We start from the raw sequence: 6,000 nt of genomic DNA, 5'->3' as shown, positions 1-6,000 counted from the left end.
CTATCCCGCCCCCTTCTGTCGTCGGCTGTTTTTTGCACGGACCGACCGACTCTCTTTCATAAGTCAAACACGCGTGCCGTTTACACCTACTGGTTTTGTGGTTTTATTTTTTTTTCATATATATATATTTTTAAAACTCACTTCCTGAACATTGGATGTGCCTGTCGATTTTTTCCGCTGATATGAAATTCTTACTTTTTTTTCTCGGACGTAAACAATGCTTGCCTGCAGTCCTATCTAAATACTAACCTTTACAAAAACAATTCCGATTCTGCGTATGTGTCTAAACAAATTTCCTTAAACAAAACACCCGGTAGCCACACCTGGTTCTGGCTGCATCTGTGACACGCAACACTACAAAGGTGGGAGAGTACAAAAGTACTCCTGCAACATGACATGCTTCTGTACACACCATGTGCTCATCTGAACAACCTGCGTGTGACTGTGTCCTAAAAAAAAAAAAGGCTAAGGAAAAGGTTTCCCAGGTTATCCTATCCCCACTCCCCTCCCTTGTTGTTCCTTTCTTTACCGCCATCTTATCTCGCTGACAACAGATGTTGTAAACTTGCCGACAGTACATACGAGTACATAAGGCAATTTATTTACACAGTCGTAAAAAAAAGAAAGGTCCGAGTCCAAGCTCGTCGACGTGTAGACGAGGCTCTTGTTCCAGGAAATCTGTACAATTTTGTACTTCACTGTGATGGAATGAGAAAAAAAAAGTAGTGTTAACATAAAATGCGAGCAGCAACCGACGACAATTTACCCCTCCGACGAAATCCCAACACCTGAAAGGCTCATGCTAGACGCGAAGGTCAAACATGTTCAGGTAGTACGCAGCCCGTCTGTGAGGAGCCATGTCCACTCAAATCTCAGAACCCTGACAGAAAGAGAAAAATTCTAGAAGTTCTCCACACACAGAAAAAAAGAAAAGGTAAACAGTGTTAACGAAATTTCGACAGTGATGTTCGAAGCTGGATTCGAACTTCTGACATTGTTGTTTTGGAACGACGAGCTGCAATTCCTTCGTATTAGAAAAAAGTTGCATGTGCCCATCCCCAGGAGCAATAAAAAGAACATTTTCTGTCAGAAGTGGGATTCGAACCCACGCCCACATTCGTGGACCAGAAGCCTCGAGTCCTCTGTGAGAGGAAAGGTCGAACCTTGAGTCTGGCGCCTTAGACCGCTCGGCCATCCTGACAACACGCCAACTCGCCCTGCAACCATTCATGATAAAGGAGATGTCACTTGTTCGCAGTCGTGCGTTATGACTAACGTGCGAAGGGGGTCATCCTGGTCTATTTCACTGTCAAGAGATTTCAAGGGTGATATTTTTTTTTCCTTCGTTAAGAACATGTCATGAAATTAAAATTCCGTTTTTTGTTCAGGCAAATATTCCTTTCCTGTGCAAATAACCACGAAGAAGACACATTCCAATCACCATAAACATTCCAATCAGCATAAATGTGAAAAAATGAAGGTCATTCGCCGGGATATGTGATAACTATAAGTACACATACTTCGCTCAGGATAAAGACGAGGCGTTTCAAGTACGTACGAGGACAATGATTAAATATAAACAGAACGAACTGTACATCATTCTTTTCCTCAGAACATATAATACAAACACCAACTGTTTATAAGCCGTCATCATTAAAGAAAGGAAAGAAAAGCAAAGAAATTGAGAGAGAGAGAGAGAGAGAGAGAGTGAGAGAGAGAGAGAGAGATTTTATTTGAAGTTGTGACTTGTCAGTCGAGGTGGGAGGGTCCCTTATTCCAGGAACCCTCTGGCTTGAATCGCCCTCCGGGCCCGGGCGACGAGTTCGCGCTGGTCGACCAGGTCTGGCTTGGAGATCGCAGCCTCCCACGCTTCAGCGAGGAGGTTTGGATCTGCGTTTGCTGCTATAAGTTATGTCGCTGTGATGCTTGTTCGGGTGTTCTTGCATTGCAGTAGGAGGTGCGCCAGGGTGTCAGGCACGTTGCAGTGTGGACAGGTGTAGCTGTATAGCGTCAGGTGGAAATGATGCAGCAAGATTTCGTGGGTAAAGGTATTGCTCTGGAGTCGCCTGTGGATTCCGGGACACGAGGTACTCGAGGGGAATGAAGCGACACACACCGCCGCCCGCGCAAGCATCAACCGGGCTTCCCCACACGGCATTCTAGACAGGCCTCACCCACACCAATCATCGGAGGAAACGGAAACAATACAGTTAACTTACCAAGCACTACTACAACACTATCGGCTTGGACGCAGGGTGTACCCTCCACCACATCCCAAACTAACAAAGAAAATAAAAGAAAAAAAAGATTGAGAAAGCAGGAACATTAATGGACACAGATGCAACGCTGACTACCAAGTGTCGTATTTATTGCGGTGAATGCAATATATACAAGAAGAAGGCAACAAAACATACACGACGCGAGGCTGTATAGAAAGCGAAGAAGAATAGATAAATGGGGGGGAACCATTATCCGAAATACACCACTTGAAGGCGCGAAGTTTCTTTTCCACACAGTGCAAGTGAAGGCGTGCTCACGCAGACAGTTGGCAAAGCCAACGCTATACGTCAGTGTCTCCTTCCTTGTCACGATTCCTGCTGTGCCTTATTCAAGAGGAGGTTGTCTCGGAGGCTGTCCAGAAGCTGGATATCAACGGACAGCTCTCCTACAGCAAGCGCAACGTAAGTTAGCACAAAAGCTGCCCTCCTTGATTTTCAATTTGGCGAATTAGTGGTTTCAGCTAATCTTTAGTTACCTAACATCGCACGTATATTGCACAAACCCGTTGCACGGCATTGCACCAGATTCGCATTAACTGCTCCAGATGTGGCCTGTACATAAATCACAGCGTTAGGTAGCCTAAGAGTGACGAAAAATATCGGTATAGGTGGGAATCGGGGATCAGCGAAGCTTTTTTTTATGTTTGCGGTAACGCTACCGCAAATGCGCTATGCAAATGTAACGATAACGATGCACGTGTTTGCGTAACAGGACGCAAATTCATTACTGTTTTACACAAACGTAACGCTAATGACGCATTGCAGCGAAATGTTTAGGCAAATACGTAACGCGCTCACTCAAGTGTAATGCACCGAGGCAAATGTTTCGATGCATAGAAGCGGCGTCCGTACCAACGCGCCGCCTTATCAACGCAGTTGCACCCGCGCTCGGTGTAGAGAAGTATAGATAAGTTGTGCAAATATCCAGTGTCACATAAATCTAGTGACGCATCCAACACACGCACAGTAAACGGGAAGATGACGGGAAGAGGCAAATAAAGCTTCGCTTTGAAGAACGAACTTTCAACAGCGTCGTGAGACAACGAAGGTACACGCGGTGGTTCGCATGTGCGCCACCTTTTCAGCGCGGCTGTCGTCAGACCACTATCGCCATAGTCATCTCAGTCAAAACTGCGGTGAAAACTGAAAACTGTGCCATACTCACCAATTGGTGGCCACGCGACTAGAGATACCACGGAGGAAAGAAATGAACTAGGAGGGAGCATCGCGTCCTACGTATCCAGTATTCGCAAGCCAAATCGATTGCGAACGCTCACTTCGAGGAGGTCGAGTCTCATGCCATCATGCGATCTTGATGTTTAACGCACATGCGACGGAATTTTTGCGGCTTGACCTGCAAGGATACCTCGTTTGCAGCGTCTGAGGTAGCGACCTCCCTGTTCGAGGTGTTGTTGTTTGTCCAGATGTTTTTTTATATATACAACGTTGTCTTTATATAGTACGCCATTGTCAACATACATTGGTGTGTCCAGAATGGTTATGCGCTCACGTAAACATTCGTATGTGAACTTTATTGTTGAGTGTAAAGTTTTCGGAATTTTACAAATTTATCTCGGCTGTCTTGGCCATGTACCCGTATTATAAATTTATCATCTGCGTATCGTATAGGCATACGTATGGGAATGTACACCCGGCCACAAAAGTTTACGGACCACGGAATCTACGAAAACGTTCAATTCACGAGCAGCACGTAGCAGTAGCCAGTAAAACTTTACACGACAGTGTTAGCATATTTTAATCGAGGTGCGAAATGCAAATGCCAAACCGCGTTGTGAGGTTGGAACGATATGCAGCTTTTTCTCAGATTTAATGGTCCGTCATATTTTGTGGCCGGGTGTGCTTCCTTCCCATCTACCACGTCCCGCGTTGTATCCTACAGGCCCGTGTCGCCGGCGTCGGCATTTCAAAACGTTCCCGCCGCATAAAGAGGAGCTCACTCCGACCCCTTTTACTACTTCTAGGCCTTCGCCTATCCCGCCTCCTTCTGTCGTCGGCTGTTTTTTGCACGGAACGACCGACCCACTTTCATAAGTCAAACACGCGCGCCGTTTACACCTACTGGTTTTGTGGTTTTATTTTTTTTTCATAGATATTTATTTAAAACTCACTTCCTGCACATTGGATGTGCCTGTCGATTTTTTCCGCTGATATGAAATTCTTATTTTTTTTCTCGGACGTAAACTATGCTTGCCTGCAGTCCTATCTAAATACTAACCTTTACAAAAACAATTCCGATTCTGCGTATGTCCCTAAACAAATTTCCTTAAACAAAACACCCGGTAGCCACACCTGGTTCTGGCTGCATCTGTGACGCGCAACACTACAAAGGTGGGAGAGTACAAAAGTACTCCTGCAACATGACATGCTTCTGTACACACCATGTGCTCATCTGAACAACCTGCGTGTGACTGTGTCCTAAAAGAAGGCGAAGGAAAAGGCTTCCCAGGTTGTGCCATCCCCACTCACTTCCCTTGTTGTTCCTTTCTTTACCGCCATATTATCTCGCTGACAACAGATGTTGTAAACTTGCCGACTGTACAAACGAGTACATAAGGCAGTTTATTTACAAAGTCATAAGAAAAGAAAGCTCCGAGTCCACGCTCATCGACGTGTAGACGAGGCTCTTGTTCTAGGAAATATTTACAATTTGTACTAACCTGTGATGGAATGAGAAAAAAAGTAGTGTTAACATAAAATGCGAGCAGCAACCGACGACAATTTACCCCTCCGACGAAATCGCAACACCTGAAAGGCTCATGCTAGACGCGAAGGTCGAACATTTTCAGGTAGCAGCCCGTCTGTGAGGAGCCATGTCCTCTCAAATCTCAGAACCCTGGGAGAAAGAGAAAAATTCTAGAAGTTCTCCACACAGAAAAAAAAAGAAAAAGGAAAGGTAAACAGGGTTAACAAAATTTCGATAGTAATGTTCGAAGCTGGATTCGAACTTCTGACATCGTTGTTTTGGAACGACGAGCTGAAATTCCTTCGTATTACAAAACGTTGCATGTGCCCATCCCCAGGAGCAATAAAAAGACAATTTTCTGTCAGAAGTGGGATTCGAACCCACGCCCACATTCGTGGACCAGAAGGCTCGAGTCCTCTATGAGAGGAAAGGTCGAACCTTGAGTCTGGCGCCTTAGACCGCTCGGCCATCCTGACAGCACGCCAGATCGCCCTGAAAGCATTCGTGACAAAGGAGACGTCGCTTGTTCGCAGTCGTGCGTTGTGTACACCTGCCTCGTGCGGTATAGACGAACGGACTAACGTGCGAAGGGGGATCATCCGGGTCTATTGCACCTGTTAGGAGATTTCAAGTGTGATGTTTTTTTTTTTTCCTTCGTTAAGAACATGTCATGAAATTAAGATTGCGTTTTTTGTTCAGGCACATATTCCTCTCCTGTGCAAATAACCACGAAGCAGATACATTCCAATCACCATAAATGTGAAACAAATGAAGGTCATTCGGCGGGATATGTGATAATTTTAAGTACACATACTTCGCTCAGGAAAAAGACGAGGCGTTTGAAGTACGTACGAGGTCAGTGATTAAATATAAACAGAACGAACTGTACATCATTCTTTTCCTCAGAACATATAATACAAACACCAACTGTTAATAAGCCGTCATCATAAAAGAAAGGAAAGAAAATGAGAGAGAGAGAGAGAGAGAGAGAGAGAGAGAGAGAGAGAGAGAGAGAGA

The 6,000-nt window shown here is 45.1% G+C and overlaps 2 non-coding genes across 2 annotated transcripts; both read right to left on the bottom strand.

The window, feature by feature from the left end:
- Window positions 1-1,084: 1,084 nt before the first annotated feature.
- TRNAL-CAA (transfer RNA leucine (anticodon CAA)) lies at window positions 1,085-1,201 on the bottom strand. The gene is made up of 2 exons: window positions 1,164-1,201; window positions 1,085-1,130 (listed from the first exon to the last, which is right to left on the bottom strand). It is a non-coding gene; the product is annotated as a tRNA-Leu (tRNA).
- A 4,141-nt stretch (window positions 1,202-5,342) lies between these two features.
- Window positions 5,343-5,459, bottom strand: TRNAL-CAA (transfer RNA leucine (anticodon CAA)). Its single transcript has 2 exons — window positions 5,422-5,459; window positions 5,343-5,388 (listed from the first exon to the last, which is right to left on the bottom strand). It is a non-coding gene; the product is annotated as a tRNA-Leu (tRNA).
- Between the last annotated feature and the right edge of the window lie 541 nt (window positions 5,460-6,000).

This window comes from Dermacentor albipictus, chromosome 3 (genome assembly GCF_038994185.2).
Source record: "Dermacentor albipictus isolate Rhodes 1998 colony chromosome 3, USDA_Dalb.pri_finalv2, whole genome shotgun sequence".
NCBI lineage: Eukaryota > Metazoa > Arthropoda > Arachnida > Ixodida > Ixodidae > Dermacentor > Dermacentor albipictus.
This window is presented reverse-complemented; position numbering and strand designations above follow the sequence as displayed.